The sequence below is a fragment of the Acomys russatus genome, chromosome 28 (genome assembly GCF_903995435.1).
Source record: "Acomys russatus chromosome 28, mAcoRus1.1, whole genome shotgun sequence".
NCBI lineage: Eukaryota > Metazoa > Chordata > Mammalia > Rodentia > Muridae > Acomys > Acomys russatus.
The window spans coordinates 9,235,328-9,263,187 of NC_067164.1; the positions used below are offsets into that span (position 1 = coordinate 9,235,328).

General features: G+C 37.5%; 1 pseudogene; it reads left to right on the forward strand.

The window, feature by feature from the left end:
• Window positions 1-2,804: 2,804 nt before the first annotated feature.
• LOC127210485 (60S ribosomal protein L23-like) lies at window positions 2,805-3,228 on the forward strand (annotated as a pseudogene).
• The last annotated feature ends 24,632 nt before the right edge of the window (window positions 3,229-27,860 follow it).

A 27,860-nucleotide genomic window follows, 5' to 3' on the forward strand; every position in this document is an offset into this window, starting at 1 on the left:
AAATTTAAATGTATTTATTTCATTACTGTAAGTAGATCTTTTTACATACAATATATTTTATTACAATGTCTCTTCCATCATTTCCTCCCAGTTTCTTCTCATCCTCCACCCAGGCAACTCAATGCTTGCTTTCTTTCTCTTTAGAAAAAAACCCAAACAGATAAATATAAAAGAAAGAAACCTTACTAGAAAATAAGCGAAGAAAGAAGAGGAAGAGGAGAAAGAAGAAAAGGAGGAGAGGAAGAAGAAGGATAAAAAGTAGAAGCATATATATATACTCAGACACTCACACACACACATACATACACACACATAAAACACAACATTTGAAACTGTAATATAAGGAAAATATCAATTAAGTTAAAAAATTAGCTAGATTTTCAAATTATTTTTATGAGTGCTGTCATTAGATATAGTCTAAAAGGGATACAAAACAAACAAACAAACAAACAAACAAAAACAAAACAAAACAAAACCACAGTCAGTATCCTGGCTAAACATAAATTTAACTACATAGATTGAAAATTATCAATGCTAGTTAGTATCCTAAATTAAAGAACACCTATAAGAATCATATAAACAAGATAAATTTATGTTGAGATACAATAATAGTTCAGAGCATGCAAATCAATGCTTGTATTGTACCACAGTAGCAGAATAAATGATTAAAAATTACATTTTTGTCAACAGATACACATAAAATATTTGGCAAAAGAAGAAACAAACCACCACCAACAAAAACAAAAGGCAATTAAAGGAAGCTTTAAGCAAATGTGATACAGAAATATCTCATGTCAATACAATGAACATAATGCATGAAAAGCTTATGTTAATATCATGAGCAATGGTTATCATGCTCATTTTGCCTCTTCTAAGATCTGGAAGAAAGAAATAACTGTTTCCATTTGTAGCCATTACACAAGTCCACACTAGTTAAGACAACACCTCTACGAACACACAATTTTAAAAAAGGAACAGTCTCTTGAATAGATGGTATTAGAAAAAATTGTAAATACTTGACAAAAACTAAAGTTGGCTTTATATCTTACACAATAAACATGAGCAAACTTAAACTGAGATGAACTTTAAATGTTCCAAAATTCTAAAGCAATCTAGACAAAACATAGGTGATTAGCTTCTCTTCTTTGACCTGCAGTTACATCTTGGATAAAAACTCAAAACCATGGCAGAAAAAGTGACAGAATGAATGAAATCAAATTTAAAAGCTTTTCTCAAGCTCCTGATCATCAGAGAAGAGTCTGTGCAGCAGACTATAATCAAGAGAGAAAATTACCACTGGTAAAAATGCAGAGAATGAATGTCAGTGGAATGCCCAAACATAAATGAGACATCTAAATCACAAACATACTGTCCCCACCATGCTACTGGCTCAGGGACCCTCTTAGAAGAAGATATATAAAGACTAAGAATCATAGGCTGGAAAGTATCAGAGTGGGGATAGCATCTTCTAGACATGACGGGATCACTGTGTTGATGAACGCACAATTGCTGGGATCACCTGTAGAAAGCCCACACAAGATCAAGCCATTTAATATTCTATCATGTGTGTATATTGGGGCAGGGAATTCATGCACCCTTACCTGTAGTTGAAGGAATACTCACAGTTGATGGCTTCCAAGAGAGGCAGATATGAAAACAGTTTCCTTACAAGTAGGCAGATCCATGCTCCAGTGGCTGGCCCTATATTCATGTATAGGACAGTATGAATTGGACTGGGGTGACAAAACCAAAACAAAAATCAAAACAAAAATCAAAACAAACCAACAACCAAACAAAAAAATCCAGATGAATTGGGGAGGAGATGAGGGTTGGATCTGAGAGGAGTTAGGGTAAGGAGCAGAGGGCTGGATATGATCAAAATGCATTATATAAAACTCTCAAGGAAAACAAAATATTGTATTAAGAAAGGGATTTTGCATAGTAAGGAAAATGATCAAAGAAACAAAAAGCAACCTAAAGAATGAAGGACAAATTTGAAAATAATGTATATAATAATAAATTTTTAAAATACATAATGAATTACAGAACTAGCTATCCAACAATCTACAACAAGAGAAAAGATGAACAAAACACACATGAGCTGCTCTTAAAATGGACAAAGGAACAGAATGGAGACTTTTCCAAAGAAGACATAGAAACAGACAACAGATACCTGAAAATGTTTAATTTTACTATGGACCACAGAAAAGTAAATTAAAACTGCCATAACATGCCACCTCACATCTGTTATGATTATAATAATTATAAAAATTAAATGATAAGTATTGTTTGTTGGATGGTTAGTGTTGTCTTCTATAAGACAAGCCTCCAGACACCCCCAGGAGGAATTATCTTGCTTATGGTCATGCTAGTGAGTGACTATCTTGATTTTATTAATTAGAGTAGAAAAACTCACCCTAAATGCAGAAGGTGGATGGGACCATTTGCTGGGTTTCTGTTTTTGCTGCACATAAGAGAGAAAGGTAGGTGATCATGGATTTGATTCATCTCTGTCTTCTTTCTGACTGTGGATGCCATGCAGCCATCAGTGTCAAGCTCTTAGTGACTTGAACTCTTTACCGTGTATACTCTGACTGTTATCCAAAAGAGCATTCTTCCCTTATAGAATACTTTATCACAGCACCAGGAAAAGTGATGGAGGCAGGTAGAATGTGGCGACTAGGGAGGACTTGCATTATCTAGATAGGAACTTATGGTGATATAGTTACTGTAAAAAATACTACAATTTTCTAAAATAAAAGAAGAAAGAAAGAAAGAAGAAAGACTCTTTGCTGACTCTCAAGATGTCAAAGCAAGGATGTGGTGGGACCTCCAGAGTGAAATTGCAGATTTCCCTGAGTCCTTCAGTAGGAATTGTGACCAACTGTGCTGACAATACAGGAGCCAAAAATCTGTATATCATCTCTGTGAAGGGAATCAAAGGACAGCTGAACAGGCTTCCTGCAGCTGGTGTAGGCAACATGGTGATGACCACAATTAAGAAGGGCAAACCAGAACTAAGAAGAAAGATCCATCCAGCAGTGGTAATTTGACAGCAAAATTCACATCAAAGACAAGATGTGGGTGATGCTTTACTTTGGAGATAATGCAGGAGTCATAGTAAACAATAAAAGTGATATGAAAGATTCTGCTATGACAGGTCCAGTTGCAAAGGAGTGTGCAGACTTGTGGCCCAGGATTGCATCCAGTGCAGGCAACATTGGATGATTCTCCAGTCCATTTGTAAAATATACTCATTAAAAAGTCTTGGTTCTGGTTCTAAAGAAAACAAAGAAAAAGAAAGAAAGAAAAAGAGATCTGGAACACAGCCAGTGAACAAGCAGAGGTGGCTTAGGAGCCTCATGGGGAACCTGAGCAGATTTGGGCTTGGAACCACATGCTCTTTACAAACATGGCCACCTGGGACACAGAGAGGTAACCAGTAGAATTGAGTTCAGCCCAATCCACAACCCACATAAGCTGTCATCCCGAGGAGACCTGTGAGACATCCTAGAAGCTTTGGACTTGTACTTCTCTCTGCTCACTCCTTACTTGCCTGGTTTATCTGGGGCATAGAGAGCGAACCAGCAGAGCTGAGTCAGGTGCTGGCCATAACCCACATTGTTTACCACACTGAGATGGGCTGGGGGCAGCCAAGCAAGTTTCATGTTGGAGATAACTCAGTTTGCTCCTTTCCTGCCTGACCCAAGTGAGGCACAGACAGAAACCCCACCAGAGGAACTTCCAGGCCTGCTGACTCCAAAGACAACCAGACAGCTAGAGGCCAGTGCAAGAACACAAGCAACAAAACTCAGAGCCAAATGACACCACCAAAACCCACTACCACATCAATGTCTGGAGATATACTGCTGAAGCACAAGAAGATTTAAAATCTCAGATGATAAAAACAATAGAAGCCTTGAAGCAGGAAAATAAACCTTTCAGATAAATACAGCACAGTAAATTCAAATAGATGAAATAATTGAATAAATCTTGTAAAGAATTCCAGGAAATACAATCAAACAGTTGAAAGAAATGAAAGAAAAGAATAAAGGTACTCAATCTAAAAGTGGAATTAGAAACAACAAAGAAAACACAACCTGAGACAATATTGGAGTTGGAAAACCTAGGGAAGAGAACAGGCACTGCAGATACAAACAACCACCAACAGAATACAAGAAATGGAAGAGAGAATCTTAAGTGTACAAGACACATGTCTTGTACCTAAACACAGTAAAGGGAATACATAGCAAGGTATAGTCAACTTCAGACTAAATGGAGAGAAACTTAAAGCAATTCCACTAAAATCAGGGACAAGCTAAGCCTTTCCACTTTCTCCCTATCTCTTTAATATAGTACTTGAAATCCTAGCTAGAGCAATAAGACAACTAAAGGAGAACAAAGGGATACAAATTGGAAAGGAAGAAGTCAAAGTATCACTAATCATGGATGATATGTCAGTATACAGAAGTAACCCCAAAAATTCTACCAAGGAACATCTGCAGCTGATAAACGTCTTCAGAAAATAGGCCAGATACAAAATCAAATTTAAAAAATCGGCAGCCCTCCTTTATATGAAAGACAAACAGACTGAGAAAGAAATTAGGGAAACAACACCCTTCACATTAGCCACAAAAGCATAAAGCATCTTGGTGTAACTCTAGCAAGTGGGTAAAAGACTTGTATAAAAAAACCCTCAAGTCTCTGAAGAAAAAAATTAAAGAAGGTATCAGAAGGACAAGCACAGTGGTGCACACTTTTAATTCCAGCACTCAGGAAGCAGAGGCAGGTGGATCACTGTGAGTTCAAGGCCAGCCTGTTCTAGAAAGCGAGTCCAGGACATCCAGGGCTACACAGAGAAACCCTGTCAAAAAAAAAAAAAGAGAGAAGATATCAGAAAATGGAGATTTCCTATGGTCATAGATAGCTAGGATTAACATAGTATAGATGGCAATTTTACAAAAAAAAAAAAAAAAAAAAAAAAAAAAAAAAAAAGACAGTCTATGGTTTCAATGCAATTCCCATCAAGATGCCAACACAATTCTTTACAGATCTTGAAAGAACAATTCTCAATTTCATATGGAAAAGCAAAAAACATGAATAGGAAAGACAATCCTATACAAGAAAAGGTCTTCGGGAGGTACCTCCATCCCTAATTTCAAGCTGTATTATAGAGCAACAGTTAAAAAATGTATGGTACTGGCATAGAAACAGACAGGTGGATCAATGGAATTATATTGAAAATTCAGAAATAAATCCACACACCTATGGATACTTGATTTTTGAAAAAGAAGCCAAAACCATACCGTGGAAAAAAGATATCATTTTCAACAAATGGTGGTGGTCTAACTGGATGGCTACATGTAGAGAAATGCAAATATACCGTTATTATCACCTGCACGAAGGTAAACTCCAAGTGTATTAAAGACCTTAGCATAAAACCAGACACACTAAATCTGTTAGAAGAAAAAGTGGGGAAGCCTTGAGCTCATTGTCACAGGAGAACAGAACACCCACAGTTCAGGCTCTAAGATCAACAATTAATCAGTGGGACCTCATGGACTAAAAAGCTTCTCTAAGGCAAAGGACACTTGTCAACAGAACAAAACAGCCTATAAACTGGAAAAAGACCTTTACTAACCACACTTCTGACAGAGAGCTAATATCCAAAATATATAAAGAACTAAAAAAATTAAACGCTACCCAGGCAAATAATCCAATTAAAAATGAGGTACAGAGCTAAACAGAGAAGTCTCAACAAAGGAATATTGTGTGGTGGAGAAACAGTTAAAGAAATGCTCCATGACCCTAGTCATTAGGGAAATGTAAATCAAAACAATGCTGATATTCCACCTTACATTTGTAGGAATGCCTATGATAAAAAACTCAAGTGACAGCACATGCTGTTGAGGATGTGGAGAAAGGAGAATACTCCTCCATTCCTGATGGGAGTGTAGACGTCTATAACCACTTCAGAAATCAATCTGTTGCTTTCTCAGAATATTGAGAATTGTGCTACAGCTACAAGACCCAGGTACTCCATACAACAAGGGCATTTGCTCAACTATGTTCGTAACAGCTTTGTCAGCATCTGGGAACAACCTAAATGTCCCTCAACTGAAGAATGGATAAAGAAACTGTGGTAATTGGCACAGTGAAATACTACTCAGCTATTAAGAACAAGGAAATCTTGAAATTTGCAGGCAAATGAGTGGAACTAGAAAAGATCATACTAAGTGAGGTAACCCAGACCAGGAAAGACACTCATGGTATATACTCACTTTTAAGCGGTTAATAGCCACATCTTACAGGATAACCACACTCCGATACAGACTTAAAGAAGCTAAATAACAAAGAGGAGTCTAGGGAGGATGCTTACTTCTCAGCCAGAAGGGCAAGTAGAATAGACACTGAAAACCGCTGAAAAGAGGAACAAGATGGCATCCTATCATAGAGTTCCTCTGAAAGATTCCACCCAGCAGGGGGATCAAAGCAGATGCTGAGAGTCACAGAAAAACTTAGGGGTGAGTTCAGGGAGTCTTAAAGAAGAGTTGGGGGATAGAAGGAACTGGAAGGGACAGAAGCTCCACAAGATCAGTGGAGCCAACAAATGCATAGCAGGGGTTTACAGGGGGAGGTTGCTGCAGAGACTGGTGTACCAACCAAGCGCCATACATGGTGAGGACCTAGACCTCCTGTTCAGATGTAATCAATATTTAGCAGTCTCCTTGTGGATCACATAATATGGGGAGTAGGGGCTACCTCTTACATGGACTCTGGTGCCCACTTGTTAATACTTCCCCCTGGTAGGGTGGCCTTGCCAGGCAACAGAGGAAGAGAATGCAGGCAATCCAGATGAGACTTGAGAGGCTGGGGTCAGATGATAGGTGAGGAGGGCTCCACCTTCTGAGGACTAGGGGAGGAAGGGAGGGGTGATGGGGGAGAAAAGGTGAGACCCAGAGGGGAAGAGGGAGGGGCTACAATCTGGACATAAAGTGAACAAATAAAAAATAAACTAAAGTGGGAAAGAAACAAACAAACAACAAACAAACAAACAGAGAAAGAAAGATAGAAAGAGATGTTATATCATACATGTCTCCTCATTTCTGGATAGATATTTAAGACAACTGAAACCAAGATCTTGAAACACTTGCCCTTAAAAGGTCAGGCAGAATTATAACCTAGGAAGCAACTAATGTATGCATGCAAATATATATATATATATATATATATATATATATATATATATATGCTAATAATTCTTTTTAAATTTTTATTGATTTATTCATATTACATTTCAATTGTTATCCCATCCCTTGTATCCTCCCATTCCTCCCTCCTTCCCATTTTCCCCTTACTCCCCTCCCCTATGACTGTTCCTGAGGGGGACCTCCTCCCCCTGTATATACTCATAGGGCATCAAGTCTCTTCTTGGTAACCTGCTATCCTTCCTCTGAGTGCCACCAGGTCTCCTTATCCAGGGGACATGGTCAAATATGAGGCACCAGAGTTCCTACGAAAGTCAGACCCCACTCTCCACTCAACTGTGGAGAATGTCCTGTCCATTGGTTAGATCTAAGAATAAAATACTGTTGTTACCAACCATGCAGATAAGCACACAGAGAATACAATAAATAAGTCAGGAAAAGTACAATACCATATCATCTCTTTACATGATAAATTTAAATAAAAAACTGAGACTGGAATAATTGTTCCTAAGGGAAAAAAAATCAAGAGATATTAGTCAAAGAGTACACAGTTTTGTCCACAAAGAATGAATAACTCTGCAGATCTACTGTACAGAACAATGCACATTATTTATATTGCAGCATTGTAATTGTGCATTGTGGAACACACCAATGACTCAGCACTCAGGAAGTAGAGATTGGACAGTCATGATAAGCTCACGATGATCCTGGTTTACATGGTGAGCTGCAAGTCAGACATGCCTGTACATTAAGGCCTCATCTCCAAACAAAAATAACACTGTACTCTATTTCCTAAAAACATTGCTATTAAGGTAAATCTTATATATTTGTTCTTAATACAGACTAGTAACTATATAATATGAATGGCGGAATTTTGAGGGTAATGCATAAGACTTCTCATGCATGTTGGTAATGAGAGGGGGTACTTTTGCCAATACCCACTTCTTTCTTTTTTCACTTGTTCTACATCATCTTTTAATCTCTCATCTTCATTTTTTTTCTCAGTAGGGAGCCCTAAAGCAAGCTGATTTCACACCTAGAGAGGGTCAGCTTCTGTAAATCCCAAGGGCTTCCTGTCAAGTCAAAGAAACACTGATTTACATGAATGCATGAAGTTTTCACAGTTTCAGATTCCTGTTCTAATTGGTTTTAGAAGAACAGATTCATGTTATGTCTATTTCTATTCCTTTCCTCATCTGTGACAGTGGAATGAGTCATTAGAATTTTAATGTCTGCATTAAATGCCAGCTATGGTCTGTTGTTATGTTTTAACTGCGGAAAAACCCCGGATTTAGAATGGCTAATCCATTCCACTCCTTGTTGTCGAAGAACAGGAAGGGGCCACTGTCCAAACAGTAGAGCACGGAAAAGGTCAAAGGAGTACAAAATCATCTGCCTATCACTAAACGGTGACAAAATTAGAAGGCTTGCTTTTGTGACTAAGTTTGGAATTGGAACATAGAATGTCACCGATAAATCCTCTAGATGGACAATGACTTGCGCTGGAACAGAAACGAGGAAGAATGAACTATTTTTAATCATGTTTTGTTGTTGTCATTTATTGTTGTTGTTTTCTGCTTATGAAAATTCTAACAGACGTGAAAAAAACATGTGGTTAAACGTTTAAAAGAAGTCAAGTCCTAAACTGGAAGCAATTCATTAGTTTTACTATGAAGTATATACTTTCAATTCAGTCTTAGGTTTTTGATCCTTAAATACAAACACAATTATCCTGACTTTGTAAATTATAAGATCTCAGTATTGATTGAACTATATCTCTATTTCATTTATTATTTGGCTGCAGATTAATCCTAATACTAAATTTTTTTTGGTCCCTACTCAGAATGTCTGCCAAATTACAATGCTTTAGATATTTAAATTGCAATTTCTCAAAGAGATTTTTCAAAAAGTCATTTGGCAAGGCACTGTTTCTTTTGCTGCTAGTTCATTTATAAAGATTATTTAATATTATTTTTAAAAATCAGAACATTAGCTCTAGTTATCACTTCAGTAGTAATGTTGTGTGCCAATTGTCAACTAAGATAGCTTTTTAAAGTCACTTCTTATTTGTGGAGTGTTTAGAAACATTGGATTTCCTCTGACGGTGTCCTGTTTGGTCCTCATATCTGCTATGCTATACTAGAGCCTTTCTGGGCAGGTTCTGGGCTTGAAAAATCTTAGAAGACTATACATCAGTCTAATAGTGAGATTAATTCTGAGGTATGATATATAAAGATCAATATTGTTCGTCCCCTTTATCTTCCTATATTTGGACCTTTGGCATCACAATTTGCTTAGTCCTTTACTAGGTATTGAAATTCCTACAAGATCACTGGGAATGTTCTTTGCTTTACACAGTGAACAATGTGAGAGCATTTAACCATTGATCATAAGTTAGTCTCTTGGGCCCAGCAACCTCATTGTAGGTTAGCAAGCTTTGAGAAAAGTTTTGTGGGGACATGGTGAAATAGGCATGCAACCATTTGTACCAGCAATTGGAATCTTAGATATACTGAGGCAGCAGTATACAGAAGCACAGAATAAATTATTGTTGTTCATGACAAATATAACGGCCTAGATTAGCTAATCTAGAAGAAAATCATAACACTGTTCTTAAGGATATAATTTCATGAATCACGGGAGTTGAAGGTTAGACAACAGCCTTATGTGCAAAGCGAATAGGAAAACAGAGCGGCCCGTAACGATATAAGTCACCACTACAGCATATGCTATATAGGTCTGCCAGAGGGCATTGTAAAAGTCCCCGTTCCGGTGAAATTATTTGGAAAATCTCTTCAGATATGTGCAAGGTAGAGGGCATGGGAAAAAGAGAAGAGAATTGACACAACCTTTACCTTCATACATTCAATGTCTCACCAAAGGCCCAGTTAAATGTAGTGTGCACAATTTTAGGTTCATGAATCTATTAAAACCAACTGAGGTTTGTATTTGTATTCATCTTGTTCAATTTCTATCATACGTACATGTGTTTTGACCAAGTGCATCCAACACCCTCACACAGATATACACGCAAGCAAAACACCAATGCACATACTAAACTATAGTCATAAAAGGAAGAGATGACAAAGGTTCCGATCATATTCTTTTCGCCCAGCTCATCCTTGTACAATTAAGAGCTTTCTATGCCAATTCTTGTCCCCAAATAATGACTTGGAGGCCTTTGTATTTATTAATAATAGATTTAGATATTCTAGCCGGGCAGGTTCTCAGTTCGTTCAATCTAAGCCCGACTAATCCTGGCACTGGCCTGTTTCCTAGCTATGTGTCCTATTAGCTGCCATCCATATCCTTTCTTGTCTGGGAGATGCTGTTCGCAGGGGATAATCCACCACCTCTGTCTCTTACTGTCCTTCCTTCTACTCTTTCATATAGATCCCTGAGCCTCGAGGAGAAGGCACACTTGAAAGAGGCCGTGATAACCTCATGCTGTTGTTTTTTTCTCTTTTATATTTCCACCGTGAGCTGAATGCTTTTGCTCCTCCATGTGTTTCTTCCATGAGGGACTGTCTGGCCCCATTTCCAAAATGATGGAGTCCAATCATACTCTATAAGCTCTGAAGATGTGAGCCAAATTCACCTATAAATTGATTATGTCAAGTATACTATAATAACAAGAAGCTGATACAACCATCTTTCCTGGTGTGGTTGTTTCATGATAAACTTATTAACTCACTGTGAATAAATATTAATCATGAAACTAACTATCCATACCTTGTTTGAATGTCTTTTAGTTCGGGGAACCTTGAGGAAATAAATTTCCCGGAGAGCCGAGCACCCACTGTGTGCAAAGCTATGACCATCATACTTGACAGAGAATATCAGGAGTAACAGAAATGAACAATTCATCAATCTGAAGTTCATCCTAATGATGCCTACAACATACGGGCCCATACGCATGTATTAACTCCTTTGTTGGAGAGTGAGGCAACCCTGGACCACATTCCAGAGAGCAGGACCGCTTTCCTCAGCATCTTCTAAGCACTTCTGAATATTAGAATGTAGAAGGTGGTAGGAGGAGGAACATATTCTGCAGATATTGGGAAATACACCCTTCTAATAGTTCTCAGTTTATTTGTACTTTTAATATAGTATTATACAAAAAAAGGAGACTACAGAGAAACAGCAACAATACACAACAGGAATAGCGCTATTTAAAGGGAACTGAGAGTGAGCCGGAGGGATGAACTGTAGCACTTTGAGTTTCAGCACTTTGCAGACATGTGCTGTCTGCAGTTATTAGTAATCCATATAATTGGCTGCGTTGTTTATTTGATATGTAAGCTGAGTGGAAACCAACAGTAGTCTATATTGTCTAGTCTGGAGAAGGCACATTAACAGAACTTCCATACCCTGTTGTGGCAGAGGACTGAGATTTATCACAAAATCAATACAACTTTAATTTTCAGGTGTCTTCCCTACACAGGCACCTTCTAAAACTTACAAAGGAGCTGTGACAAAATGTTTACAAGGGAACGTTTTGTTAAAAATATTAAAACTAAAACTCAGCTGTGTTTGATCCTGAATTTCTGTCTATCTTGCCTCAGTGAATAGCAAGCAGCACTGACGTGCTTACAGCAGGTGATATAAAGTGATGGGACTATTTGGTTTTATTCTTATGTTACGTATTTATGAAAATACCATAATTCCTGAGTGTAGTTTGGCTATTTCCTGTCACTAACGTAAAATAACAACTCCTAGGAACTATCCTACTGACTTCTTTACTAGCTGGAATCTTTAGTGTTAACTGGTGCCTGTTGTCTTAAAGAGGATTGGCAGCCCTGATAAAAATGTCCTGGATATAGCCATGAATGTCGCAACACTCACAGAAAGAACAAGTGTTTAAGAACAAAATGTCTGCTCATACTTGATTTGTACAGACACATGTGTAATACACTAAAGATTTATTATGTATCCATGTAGGCCTATATACTCTAAAATAAAAGTTATTATAAATTATACTATTTCCTGAAATCATATAGATCTTTGATAAAACTTACAATTATTTCTGAGAAAGGGTCCGAAATAATAACTTTTATAAATCTAGGTGGCTAAATGGGCATGAACTTCTAGTCCTTTAAGCATAAATGAGTTATAATGATATTTTTGGCACAGTTTGTGTCAGAATCATTCCTGGTAATGAGCCTGTGAGTAGTAAATGGTTTTAAAACAGGTCACTTATGGGATTAAGAAAGTTAGTCACCCCAAGCACTAAATGGAGAGCCCTAATGAGTAACAACAACAAGAATAATAATGTTATAAGTGTCTTATGAATAATAATAATTTTAATAAAGCATAAAACATGAAGTCATAATGTAGGAATTTTTGTGGCTATCTGTAAGTAAATAATTATTCGATCTCTGTTATTCTTCATGCTATTGAAAAAATGATTTTCATATTCTTTATAAGGTTCATCAATATTCGAAGGTCAGCGCTTTTGAGACAGCTCAGGGATTTGTTAATGAAATCTCCTGCATACTTTTAACAGCTTTCCAATAGAGTATTTCAAAAATGTAAAATTTGCAGAAAATTGGTCAATAATCATTTTTCCCTAGGTAGAACACAGTAGCTCTGAGTATAGATATATATTTTTTGCTCTGAGTATATTTTATTATACTAGTCTACGTGTCTGATTCTAAAATGAAACAAATACAAAGTCAAATATTCATCTTAATCATTTGCATTTGAAAATACAGACACACATATTTTACACAGTGGCTGGAACAATGAGTCTACATATACTAATGTTTCCCTTGTGATGGTCATTTTCTCTGAAGCACAGACAGTTGTCTTTTTCAAATTGCACTGCTCTGAAGAGAGCTTTTCAGCTGGCCCTCTTTTTTTTAACATTCTCTCTGCTGAACTTTTAGATTACTTGCTGCTTTACAAAAATGTCTTTGCCAATTATTACACACTGCTATGTAAATTTGTTCCTTCTCCAAGCCCGATCTCGCCAATTAGCTTTTAATCTCCATCAGGACAGGATCCTGTCTTTTGACTTTTTGCTACGGCTCATAGAAATATGTAAGTAATTAAGATTTAATGAAATTGAGTTTAATTTAATTTGAGATAGATTCCAATGGGCTCTTTCAATTATATGTATAATACTCTTAACCATTAAAATATGTAGTTATATTAATATAAAACTTTTCTATTATATAAAGAGTGAGTTAAGATTTGTTATAGTTTATAATCTTGAAATATATTTCAAAAATATCTGACTTAGCTTATTGATGTTTTATTTATTTTCAAATTCCCAGTATAAAACAAAATATTCAAGTGTCTAAGTTACTTTCCTTATAAGAAAGACAGCATGCATGTTTATATTCATGAGGAAAAAAATCAACAGATCAAGGAGAAAGGATATATCAATAATTTTTCATAGCATGCCATTGAAGAAAGTTATGCTACTCTTAGGTCTGATTGGGTTAATACATATGATCTATTTATCCCAGCTTATGATTATTTTTATTAATAAACATGTTTTTAATTGTATAATATGCACAAATATTATATTAAAGACTAGAAGAGTCTATTGTCAATAACAGCAGATTTTAACTGTTGCTTTTGCCTTGCTGTTTTAAAGAACCTCCATTCCCACCTTATTCTCTTGGCTGAGCAAAGGTAAAATACTTTCAATGTCAAAGACAGCAAGGCAAAAACACAGGAAGATTGTAAGCAATTATTTAAGAAAGGAAAATCCTGAAAGTATTTTCTCATTTTACCCAAGCAAGTTAGTGTTGTGGTATGTAACCCTCTCCTCTTGTTCCTGATTCTTGTGTTTTGTTTTGCTTTTGTTTTTGTTTTTTTCTGAAGTGGAGAGCCCAATGTCTTTCTAAACAAGTTAGAAAATGTTACTTCCAAGAATCTGTCTTTTAGTTTCATTTCTGTTGCTGTGATAAAATGAAAAAAAAATCTTTTTGTGTTGGAGAGAAAGCATTTATATAATGAAAATGTTTGTGTTAGCTGACAGTTCCAGGTTCCAGCTCATCATTGTGGAAAAGCCAATGCAGGAGCTTCAAGTAGCTTGTCAGACCACTGATATCCACAGCCACAGGCACAGAAAGATGAATGTACTCTTACATGGTTCAAGGACCCAGCCTAGGGAATAGTACTGCCCACAGTAAGCTAGGTTGTCACATTAATTACATAGTTAAAACAACCTCCTATGCACATATCCAAAGGCCAACCCAATGTAGGTATTTCCTCAATGACATCTTCTTTCCAGGTGATGCTGGGCTATATATAAAGTTGTCAACTGAAGCGATCCAGCCCAGTATTAAAAGCCAAGACTAATACAGTATCTTATGATACTGCTAATATGGTAGCAATATGGGAATGTAAGATGGGGTTGGATTTATCTGAGTCACTATAATCTTTTTTTCCTCCACCAGAAGCCATCAAAAAACAAAGAGCTTCACTTTAGCATCTTTATTATGATTTTTAAGAACTGTCTTCAATAGCTCCTTGTCTGAACTGTTTCTTTAGGGTATGGGGAAGATGGAGAGGTTGTCACTGAAGCCTTCAATCGTTCTCATTCTCAGTGATGAGTCTGCCGTCAAAAGAAGCTTGCTTGCTTGCCCATCGCAGCTGGTGCAGCTTGGGTGGCAGACTTGAACGTGGGTGTGGTGGAGCATGGATCACGAGCATCAACACGCTCTCTAGTGCAGCCCAAATCATGGACATCAACCTGGTGTCCTGCTGCATCAAGGAGCATGGGCATCAGCATGGTTTCTGGTGGCAGCACAGATCACAGACATCAACATGGCCTACAGCAGCAGGACAATGGACAGCAACAGGGCCTCTGGAGGCAGCAAGAACCATGGAAGTTTTTCAAAGATACTTAATGCAGAAAATGAACCACTCATCGTTTCAGGTATCTTGTTGCTCCGAGTCAAAGTGATCATGTGGTTGGTGGTTGGGCAGCCTATCTCGGGGACGAATCTGTGTTAGCTGCAGCCTGCTGCATACCACTCTGCCCTTGGTGTCAGCTATTATGTTTGCAGCCCATGGGCACTGCCAGTGCACTGTGCTCTCTTCTTCTTGAGTCTCCCAGGAACCTGAGTACTTGACCTACTTTCCAATGACATGCTCCTTTGTTAGAGGTAGCCACTGGCATTGTTCCGATCTGTCATCTTTTTTTTTTTTTTCCCAGTTTCATGAAATCACTTTAAAAATTTTTTCCCATAAGACTTGACTTTTCCCATTGTTCTATTGATGCTTCATAGTCAACAGAATCATCTTCTGCCTTTGTGTAAAGGATTTGTGGGTCTCTTATGCTCCTTGTGCCACACCCACCATAGGTGCTAGTAGCCACTGCCATTTTGAATCTCTCATCACTTCTATGAGGTCTTATGAGATGATAAGATGCTGCTACACTGCAGTTCCCTCATCAATAAGGTCATGCTTAGGCCTACCCTCCATGTTAAACATTCTAGTAGTAGTATATCTAATTCTATAGTTGATGCTAACTAGAAGAGCAATTGATGCAGTTGTGCCTTGTCCCACAAGACTGTGTAGTGACATATAGGTTATTCATCAGAAATAGTTTATAGTTTTGGAGATACAATGGATAATATATATATATATATATATATATATATATATATATACACATATGTATATATGTATATATATATATATATATATATATATACACATATGTATATATGTATATATGCGTGTGTGTCTCTGTGTGTGTGCATAAGTTATTAAACAGGTGAAATATTTGTCCATATATTCCAGATATACAATAACTGTGTATTTAAGGATCACTATATGGTATTCTGCTTAGAGTTTTACCCAGTATTTTTGCCATCTGCTCCCCTCTCAGAAAGCCATTTCTGCAACAGCAAGTGCATATAGGATTTGTGTCCTCAGTACTGAATACCCAAGCCAGGCAGTACTGGTAGTTCTGTATTGAAGTGGCTATACAGATCAACTTCTGCCTGTTTCATGCAATCTTTTCATATGCTTTCATACCCAGCCACAGGTTTTCTTCTCAATAACTGGTTTCTATTTAAATTGAAGATAAAACATATTGTTAAAAAACAGAGCCGCTATCATTGTTTCTGGGTGGTTAATCATTCACTACAAAGTATGCATGACAGAAAGAGAAATGGGAACGACAGCATAGACCTTCATTCACTGCCAGCAGTGCAGTATACTGCAAATGTCATCCATATTTAACAGACCATCTTTATACATACGAATCTCACCTTTATCTTGGGTAAGTACTTTAACATAACATTTCCCCCAAACCATGCTATTCTTTTCTGAGAAAAGCACAAATTAATCTGCTCTTACTTTTCTCTCAGTAAAAACGCCAATGTAAAAATGTCCTGGTTAAAACCAGTGGGCCACAGAGACCCCAAAAAGTTATGGTTGTGGGAAAAGGGCGTTAAGGAGGAGATGGGGTTGACAGGAGTAGGAGAGAAAAAAGAAAGGTTGATGATGAAAGTAATCAGAATATATTATAAATGTAAAAAAATTATCCAAAAGCAATTTTGGTAAAAGTTTAAAAAATAAAGTGCAAGAGGCTCATACATGGAAGCTGTCTCTCCATGACTTTTCTCATCCACATTAGGATGTGAACTGGTGGTATCAATTGTTTAGGAGACCATATTTAGAAAAATTTTTGATACAACTGGCTATCAACACCGAAGATATTGTCTCATAGTAGTCTTTCTGGCTCTGACAAGCTCCTGGCTGTTTTGAGCCTTAAGTGTAGTGGTTGTGTTGTTGATAGATTATTTGGGGTTGGGCATTTCATTCCCAGCTGTTTTCTTCATTTTGACAAGTTGTGGATTTCTCTGGTAGTTTTTGTCTGCTTCAAAGCGAAGCTTCTTTGCCTAGGGGGTGAGAGCCACACTTATCTGTGGATATAAAGATATGCACATAAGTTAGGCAATCCAATGTGGTCAACCCTAAACACACACTTATGAACAACACTGAATAAGCTCAGCGTAAATACATGAGTATGTATTGAAAGTTAGAAAGTTCAATATGACTTAATATTTGCCTAGTTTTATTGTACCTTGTTAGGCCATGTTTGGTTGTTGTCTCTGGGAGGCCTGCTCTTTTCTCTGCGGAAGCAGGGGTAGATCTGGGATAGGAGAAGTGTGGGGTTGGGAGAAGTAGAGGGAGGGGGAAACTACATGATTATGTACTGTATGAGAGAAGAGTAAATTTAAAAATCTATTAATAAAATGCAATTCCCTTTATTAGATAACAAAAACAAAAACTTCAGCCTGAGATCAACTGACAGCGAATCTGTTCATTTGATGAGTTCCTATGTTGGTAGAGTTTGCAGTTTTACATTTAATCTGGAAAACTATAGTCCACTTGTGGTTTAAATAAGAAGGCTTCTATACACTCACGTGTTTGAATGCTTTGTGCATAAGGAGTTGCACAATTAGGAAGGGTGGCCTTGTTGGAGTAAGTGAGGCCTTCTTGGAGGAAGTATATCACTAAGGGGTTGGCTCTGAGGTCTCAGAAGCTCAAATCCAGTCTAGTGCCTCACAGTGTCTCTTCCTCCTGCCTGAAAATCTGGATGTAGAGGTCTCAACTACTTCTTCAGCATCAGATGTCTGCCTGCTGGCCACCATGCTCCCTGCCATGATGATAATAGACTAAACCTCTGAACTGTAAGCCAGCCTCAATTACATGTTACCTTTGTAAGAGTTGCCATTGTCATAATATCTATTTGCAGCAATACAAACCCTAACTAAACATTTAAAAATTTAAACAAATTGGGTAAACTCAATGTAAATTGGCAATGTATTTTCAGCACTATAAAGAGAATATTCCATTTAATTTTAAGACTATCTTTTTAATTAGATTTATAATTAATGAGTACATGCTGTAAATGTATTAATGGGATATTTACATATTTTGTAGAAAGAGGTCAAGTACTACAGTGTGCATGTATACATGTGTACATCTATGTATCTATATAGTTATGCTTATACATATGTTATAGAGAAAATTCTCATGCACAATAATTAAATGTCACTTGTCATAAAAATTTCCCAAAGAGGTTACAGGTGACATAAAACTGCAGAAAGCAAATTATCTGATGTCCTTATTCAGCTGTGTTCTCCCTTCTGTCCATAGATGGATTTTCAATTTATTCATTTCTTTAATTCCTTTTCATTGCCATTGAAAGATATTAATTTCTACAGTATTTATGTCCTTTTTCTATACCTATGTTACAAGCAGCAGACAGGTCCAGCATTGACACTGTGAGCCTTGCTCTCCTAGTATCCTCCATCCCCTTTGGCTCTAATAGTCTTTCTGCCTCCTCATCCTTGAGAGTGCCTGGGCTCTGAGGGAGAAATGAGTTGAAACTCTTAATTATTGAACTGCCTTATGTACTTGAAGAATATCCAATATTGTAGGCTCAAGACAGAGTTTTAAGTAAGGGATTAGAAAACATTTACTTTGGAGTGAGTTGTTGTCAAGCCAATGATTTCATGTTCACACGTGGGGAAGGCACAGGAAAAGGTTTATTTTCCAACAACACTCCTAACCAAGACAGACTTCTGAGATCTCAGTAGACACCTACCTAGTCACAAAATACCAGAAAATACTGGAAGGCTGAGCCTGGAGGTGCTGCTGGGTTGGACCTGGCCAGACATCCTTGAGCTTATCAGGAGAAGGATCCTGTGATTGCTCTGGCAAGCTAGGTGTATCATGCAATGAGAAGACATGGATGAGACCTTAAAGATTTTAGAAGAGATGAGTTTTGGTGGTGTACTGCTGAATATTCTTCAACCAGCAAAATGTCCTAAGAGTCTACCTGTATCAGGGGCTCAGTTGTCTCCATGGGATAGTGGTTCAGCTGAGAATCATTCAGTTGTCTACCCCAAAGCTCATGAATTACGATCACAGGAAAATGATTGCTTTAATCTTCAATGTTCCAGGAGGACACTCATCTCACAATTTTTCTAGTCCCAGATAGAGCAAAGCTTCTCAAATCAGGAAAAGAGGCAACTATGGGAAGAAAAGAGCCAGTAGAGAAGGGACAGCCAAGGCTGCAGGCACTTCCCTAATGCACCCACTGTGAGCCTCTGGTAAAGGATAGGGCCGTTTACAGCTTCTACAGATGCATGTTTTTAGTCCTATGGGGTTAGATATGTAATGCTCATGCTCTGATGGTGTTTCTGGACTGAGGTGATGTTTGTATTTATTTTTTAAGAATGTGTGGGAAAAGCCTCAAGACCTGAACTTCATAAGGCATCCCAGGAAGATGATTGTTATTTGTTTTCCAGTAGGAGAGAAAAGAAGGAAGGGTTTTATTCAGGTCTCAATTCCCACTTATTCCTTATTGCAATAATGCTGCTTAAATAGAGCGCTAGCTCTTAGGCATGCCTACTGATAACTGATTCATTTTTCTTGTAAGAGCCTTTTTTACAGGGCCACAGATGATGAGATGAACAGAATCTAATAAGGTTTAGCTTCCATTGGAGACATTTTAGGTTGTACCATTTCCACTATTCAAAATGTCAAATCAGGCATGTATAATGCTTCAGGTGTGTACACACTACTTTATGTTATGAAGCGTCCATTTTATCCTAAACGTACTCTTTTGTTTTGTTTTAAAGAAGAATTCAGATTCTGCCTAAGTCCTCTAGAGTTTGTTATACTGGGTCTCACGTCACAAGGTCCCTATAACTTCAACTGCACATGAGAACAATGCATTTTATTTTTATTAACTTTAACAAAGCATTTAGAGATTGTTTTCTTAGTATGTGTATGTGACAGTGTGAGTGTATGTCACTACATGCATGAAGGTGCACACAGAAGCCAGGAGGGGTTCGTAGTTCTCTTAGAAGTGGAAATTATAAATGACATTGAGCTACCATATAGGTGTTGGTAACTGAACTCAGTCCTCTACAAGAGCATTCATGTTCTTAACCAATGAGCCATGTCGCCAGCCCTCCCAAACTAAGCTTTGGAGACAGACTGTCTGCAAGTCACAATGTGAACTTGACTTCTAAACTAATTCAGCTAAATCACACTGCATATCAGATTTTAGTGACTTTCTCATGACTGTTTATCAGCCCCTTCAATTCTCAAGTGACTTTTAAATTAATTGTTCTTCCTTCCATGGCTCTTTTTCTGTCAAATCCCTTTCCTTAGAGTACTGGTTTATCCCTGCATGTCTGAAAGGCTGAGCTTTGTACTATTAAATGTGGTTTCGTATAATTTAAGTGTGTTACCTTGATGATGGTGATGTCACTCAGGTAGTTGGCCTACAAGGAACTAGCACAGTTTCACTTATTTCATTTTAACAGGTCCCTTGACTTTAGGGCTATAAACTAAAATACCATTGCAGTATCTGCCAGCAATCTCAAACTTAATTATTACACTCCAGGAAGCCGTCTGATGGCTGTGCAGAGACTTGCTTTTGCACTAAAATGCAATCCTTTCCTGCGTGACAAAATTACCTTTGTTTCATGTTGTTTTTTTAAAAAATTATTTATAAACACCATGGAAAATTACTTCTTAGCACAGCTTAATAGGTGATTACAACAAATTTGATTTTGAGATTTAGATTAGGTGTTTGTTAGGCTCCCCTTTTTATTTTTCCTTTGTAATCATGACAACATCTCAACCACCATTCCAAGTACTGGGCATTGTGGGTAATGTGGAATGAATTTCCAGGATAGGTGACTAAAATATTTTCCTCTACTGACTTTTGATGTTATTTATTAGTTTCATAATTCAGATGATACATCATATGTGACCATCTTTACCATTATCTTTTTACTTCTTTGAGAAAATTTGGTTTACTAAGATAAATTTTGTAGATAGCAAGAAAAGGCTAGAGAGAAAGAAAGAGGAGAGAGAGAGAGAGAGAGAGAGAGAGAGAGAGAGAGAGAGAGAGAGAGAGAGACAGACAGATAGACAGACAGAGACAGGGTCAGAGACAGAGACAGAGACACAGACAGAAAGAGATCATGAGAGTCAGAGAATCAGAGATGGTCAAAGAATACAGCTAACACTTTCTGCATGATTGTTAGATCTGTAAATGATGAATAAACATTTGGTGAGTAATCAGACGTTTTTCTTTGTGATCTCAGAATATTTTCACAATTGATTAATAAGCAATTTGGTCACTAGTCACAAAGTAATTTTCAGTAAGGTGCATAAATCTAGATATTTTACAAGGGACATATGTGGATGTTATTCTTTACTTTGATGCATGGAGACTAATAGGGAATTACTTGCCAACATTCTTTGAAGATGAGGAATAGTTCATCCCATGCCATGTTTCCTATAATAAGTTTTCGTTTTTTCCTTGTGTTTTGGAGTTTGAAAAAAAATGTAATGACAGGAAAAAGAATGCAAAGGGCTGGCATATTCATACTTGATGTGCACAGAAGGGTTTAGTTTTGTTCTTTTCAGTGTGATGCTTTCATTTGTGCAAGAAATTAAGTGCATCAATATTAATAAATTCAAGCCAAAGATGAAGCAATGAAACATAACTTAAGAGGAAGGACCGTCACCAGGCTCCAACTTTATGGACATTTAAATCCCTCTGTGGATGGGAGGTTAACTTCTCTGAACAAAAGCCTCACACAAAAAGAATTAGATTTTCTTTATCTTGAACTTCCAATCCTACTTCATTTAACAGCCATGGAATTGAGAAAGGAAAATAGATACGGGAACAGACAATATTTGGAGAAAGCACAAGAGTGAAGTTGAATTCTGTCTGTTTGTTTTGGGTTAGGGAGAAACAGGAGGAAAAAGTGATTGACTTCACACACACATAAACCACAAATGCCCTTTTCCACCTAAAACTCATTTTAGGTTTTCCTCCTTGAACAAACTGAACAATATTTAGTGAAGCTCTAGCCTGGTCCTGGGGACCACTTTTAAATTGCAGTGTGGTCAGAGGAGGTTTGCTGAGCATCCCCAAGATTGACAAGTTACTGCATAACAGGCACACGAAGGTTGCACAGAATCTTTTGTCTCAAAATGAAAGAATCTCTGCAGAGTGAGTTACTACATTGCCACAAACACATTGGAAGACACATAGGTTTTTTTTTTTTTTTTTTTTTTTTTTTTATAGAAGTTACTTGTTTTGACTAAGAGGTAAAAAAAAAAATAATATTAGGATAAGGTAAACAAATACTAATCTTAGCATTCTCCCTGAGATCTGGTACCAAAGAGTCTATGATTAAGAGATTGTCACCACATAACAAAAGACAATTGTCCCTTAGTCAAAAGGAGCTACTCTATTATATATTAAGTGGAGACCTGAAAGAATTTTCCAAAGTTTTAAAAATTAATATAACCTTCAGCATCAATCTCTATTGTGATCAACATAGATTTTCTTTCCTTGCCATCTTTCTGAGATGATTAATACTGTCTACTTTACCGGGTCCAAATTCACCAAGGAGCTAACCTTCTACTCATGTCTATGAAGTTCTGCCTAGATTATGTTAATCGAGGTGGAAGTGCTCACTCTGAATATGAGCAGAATCATTCCATGGGCTGGAGGCTGAGACTGAACAGAAAAAGAGAAAGCTAGTCAGATACTGGTTATTTTTTTTTATCTTTCTGCTTCCTGAGTGGACGTGAGCTCAGTAACAGCTTCCTACTCCTGTCTACCAAGATTTTGCTAACATGAAGGACCGTAATATCAAACTGTATCCCAAATAAACCCTTCCTTCCCTATATGTCTGTTGTTAGGTGTTCTGACCCAACAGTGAAGAACTTAACTACTATCCCTTCTAAATCTAGCAAAAATGACATATTTTTTTCAAAAATAACTTTCTGTTATGAGGCTTGGTTTGCCAAAAATCTAAAGTAACTGATGGTATTTACTACTGTGTAATTAGATTTCTTTCACAGCATACCTACAAAGGCTTTTACGTAGCATGCACACACAGTTTGTGGTAGTGAATGTTATAAATCATGGAGAGCTAATTTTTTAAAGAAATAAAATGCAAAGGTTTAAACTGGAATTACTCCCATGACCTTGAGAGAGATGAGATTCAGTGTGGACACGGTTTAGCCTTCATTAGCAATAAAATTCGTCTCCCTCAATCTCATAAACTTCATATAAATCATGTTCTTTAGTCATTTGAATTAGAAACAAAGGGCATCAACCTTAGAAACAAAGAGAAAAGTACTTTTCCCTTTGGTTTTCAACACAATGCTGAACAAGAGATTGCTCAATGTTTCAGAACAAATGGTATTCAATATGCCTTCTTTTACTTGCTCTGTGGTTTGCTTTGAGACAATGTTTGAGGAGCAACAGATTGAAATGACAGGTTATATGAAAAGAATCTGCTACGTTAAGAAGTGGATTTTTGAGGTAGCTTCAATACAAGTGAACAAAAATATCTTATGCCTGGAAATATTAAGAGATCATATGGAACCTACATCAGTAAAACCAGGAGTGGACCGCAGTGTGCCAGGCCCGGATTCCTGCTTAGGAAAGGCTCTAAGGCAACTTTCCAAATACTGAATGGCTGAATGGGGGTGGATTTGTGCAAATTAGTGCATACAATATTTCTTTCCTTTCTTTGTTTCTTTTTGTTTTGTTTTTGTTGTTGTTGTTTTCAAGACAGGGGTTTGAAAATCCTTGGCCTTGGCTTGGCTGTCCTGGACTCACTTTGTAGACCCCCCTGGCCTCGAACTCACTGAGATCCGCCTGCCTCTGCCTCCCGAATGCTGGGATTAAGGGCGTGTGTCACCACATCTGCCCAGCCATACAATATTTCTCTGTAGGGTTTAGTGAAATATAAATGTGGATGAAACTCAGCGTCGAAGAATGCCTTGAGCGGATGTAGCAGTTGTCAATAAAGAGCTGTTTGGCCCAATCAGCTGAGCAGGACAGGAAGCAAAAGGCGGGACTTCCATGGGGAAACTAGGAAACTAGAAGATGGCAGAGGTTATAGTTGGAAAAAAGAGATGGATGGAGTAGAAGCCACCCCAGGAATCGTCAAATTGGCAAGTTATTGGTTTATATGTAGGTATTAAGGGTATTAGGAGTAGAGTAGCTCAGATTCTTCCTAGCACAGTGTTTTCATCTTAAAAATAAACCATAATCTCTCTGTGTCAGTCTTTGGGGAGCTAGTTGGTTAAAAAAAAAAAAAAAAACTAGTCTTAATTTCCTGTATTAATTAGTGTAGGAAGAATAAACTTTAATTCAACACTTTTTCACTATTCTCAGCAGTTTGTCTGAATTTATTTAAGACAAGGTTTGACTATGGATTCCAGGCAGGCTTCCCACTCACTCTGTAGTCAGGCTGGCTCTAAATGCTACATGGTAGAACATGAATGGCCCATGAATATCAGAAATAGTGTCATCAGTACCAGTTCATCCTAGTAAACATCAGAATCACATCCCTGTAGAACACCAATGACACCTATCTGCATACTTCCTGTACTCCACTAACCTAGCCCACCTTCTCCTTCATTAGTTTATGATATGTCATTCCTTCCTTTCCTTTGGTATTTCCAGGTTATTGTCAGTAAATATTCATCTACTTGGAATGTCTTTGTTCAACTCTTTTTTTGAGGCTTAGCTCAACTAGAATTATATTTTTGCATGCTTGTAATTGATATGTTTCCTGATGTTCTGTTCAGGGAAATATTTTCTTTTCTTTTCCCTCCCCCACCCCCACATTGCCATGACATCTTCATCCATCACAATGTCTGAGATAAATATCCTTGTTATCTACTCCATTTTTCCCAGAGGATTTCCCTTTCTCATGCACACGTGGTTCTGAGTCTCTCTAAATCCATCACTAGGCTATGCCTTCTGGTATGTGGAAAAGAAGTAGAGATTATTTATGAGTTTAGTCACAAAATGTCAGCCTCGATATTTCCTCACCTACATTATAGCCCAGTAAAGACTATTATCATCTCTTCCTTAAACAATTTTTTAGCCTGCAGCTCATCTTGACCTACCATAATCTACATTCCCAAAGTCACAGTGACCTTTGTAGTAATGAACTAAAATTCACAGGAGACTCTTCACTGGGCCACAACAGATGTTGTTAAATTCCAGAATTAAGTCATTCATACTAAAATTTCTTGCTACCAAGCAACAAAGCTGTTTATCTGACTTTCTGAGAATCTAGAATGAAGGACATCAAACTAAATATCCTAAAGAGCTAGTTTAATTGATATGACAATGACAGCTTTACCATCTTAGTGTTTAATTTGAAAAAAATGGCATAAATTAAAAACTGATATAAATTATTCATATCTTCATATTCATATATGTCTCTGTTCCACTTGGATATGCAAAGTATTTTGAGAGGACCAATCTTCTCTCTTATTGTTTCTAATTTGTTCATGCCTTTGTTTATAAAACGAAGCATCTTTAGCTGACGGAATATTTATTCTATTTTGCAGAACTAAGTATTGTATGGTTTGACAAACAAAATAATGCTACTTAACATTTTAAAACTAAACTATGAAATGGTTGTATTTTTATCAGTTTGCCATTTTTTCACCAGTCTCTAAGGATACTAGTTCACATACTGATAGCATCTACATCTGTATGATTGTTGAAAAGTCTGTATTCCCTGGCTTTTATTTATTGTTGATCTTCTATTTGTTTCTTGTTTCTGCTTTAGCCACCCCATGTTTCTTAAATTAAAAAACAAAACAAAACAAACAAGGTATTTCTTGTTCATTTGCTCTGGGTTGCCTTTTCCTCTGCTCTCCTTCTGTTTGAATCATTCTGTGTTGGCTTGTGTGCATCCACCTCTAAAAAGTTTTCTTTGAATTACACTAAACTGACCACCATTCAGTAGTTATTCACATTTTCCATCTGGAGTTCAAAGAAGATGACATTTGCTTTTCTAGTGAATGTCTGTTGTGCATCAGTGTTAGTATCGTATGTTTCCTCTTCTCCAAAAGAGACATCGTTAAATAAATGTAAAATGACTAATGTATATTGCAGGGTTTAAAACAAACAAATGATACCTATTTCGGAGTGAAGAAATGGACTTAAATGTCTACATTTATTTCTGGATCCTGTTTTTTTTTCATTGAGTCCCTTCTCCATCTGTATAATGATATATATTGTAATGATTACTGTAGAAGGAATATTTTGTGTATTGTATGGATGTAACAGCTGTCAATTATCAATCTGATGGCAGGACATAGGACTTGGGATATCCAGGAGGCAGAACGGATTTCGGGATGGAGATAGCTAGAGATTCAGCTGGTAAGATGTGAAGAGAAAGGATGAATGGTACGTGAGCCCCGGTAACTGGCCACATGGCAGAATGTAGATTAATATAAATGGGTTATTAAATTATGAGCTTGTCAGAGAAGAGCCTAACTATATGGTCTCAGTATTTGTAAACTAATAATTGCATCTCATGAGTCATTATTCCAGGACCTATGGGTTGGAGGGGGAACACTGCACCCTCCCACTATGTATTATTCTTTCTTTTGAGCAAATTTTGAAAACAGGTGCTACTTACCAGGAAACTGGGACAGAGGGGAGGACATCCTATTGGGACTTTAAATGAGAGAAGCAAGGGAGAATAGCAAAGTAGAAGGATCCAGAGGGTCCTAGAAACCTATAAGTAGAACATTATGATAGGCAGATTTGGGCCCAAGAGTCCCGCTCAAACTAAGGCACCAGCCAAGGACAATACAGGCGGTAAACTTTAAACCCCTACCCAGATCTAGCCAATGGTCAGAACATTCTCTACAGTTGAGTGGAGAGTGGGATATGACTTTCTCACGTACTCTGGTGCCTCACATTGGACCATGTCCCCTGGAGGGGAAGACCTGGTGGCACTCAGAGGAAGGACAGCAGGTTACCAGGAAGAGACTTGATACCCTATGAGCATATACAGGGGGAGGTAATCCCCCTCAGGAACAGTCATAGGGGAGGGGAATAATGGGAAAATGGGAGGGAGGGAAGAATGGGAGGATACAAGGGATGGGGTAAACATTGAGATGTAACAAGAATAAATTAATAAAAAAATATATATAAAAAAACAGGTGCTATAAATTCTATAGTTATCCAATATAGTTTTGATTATTCTGAGCTCTTAATCTCACCATACAAACTTTACCTTATCAATTTTTAAAACAAATATCTTAGTTTGGGTTTCTATTGATGTAAAGAGACACCATAACCACAGAAACTTATATAAAGGAAAATATTTATTTGAGCCTGGTGTATAGCTCAGAGGTTTAGGGTATTATTGTCATGAAGGAAGTCATGGTGCCATACAGGCAGACATGGTCTTGCTGGAGAAGGAGCTGAGAATTCTACATCTGGATGGCAGGCAGCAGGAAGAGAAAGAGATAATGAGTCTGTCTTGAGCCCTCGAAACTTCAAAGCTCACCCCGTTGACACACTTCCTCCAACAAGGCTGTACCTACTCCGAAAGTGTCACACCTCTTAATGCTGCCACTCTCTGGTAACCTAGCTTTGAACCTATGGAAATCATTATTATTCAAACCACCACACAAGAAATTTATTTTAAGGGCCATAAAGATGATTCAGCAGTTAACACCATTTGCTCCTCCCGAAGAGACCTGGTTTGGGACCCTGGCACCCACACTGTGTCTCACAACCACCTGTCACTTCATTCAGTGTACTACCAGCCTTTTCTTGTCACTGTGCGAAGTCTACAT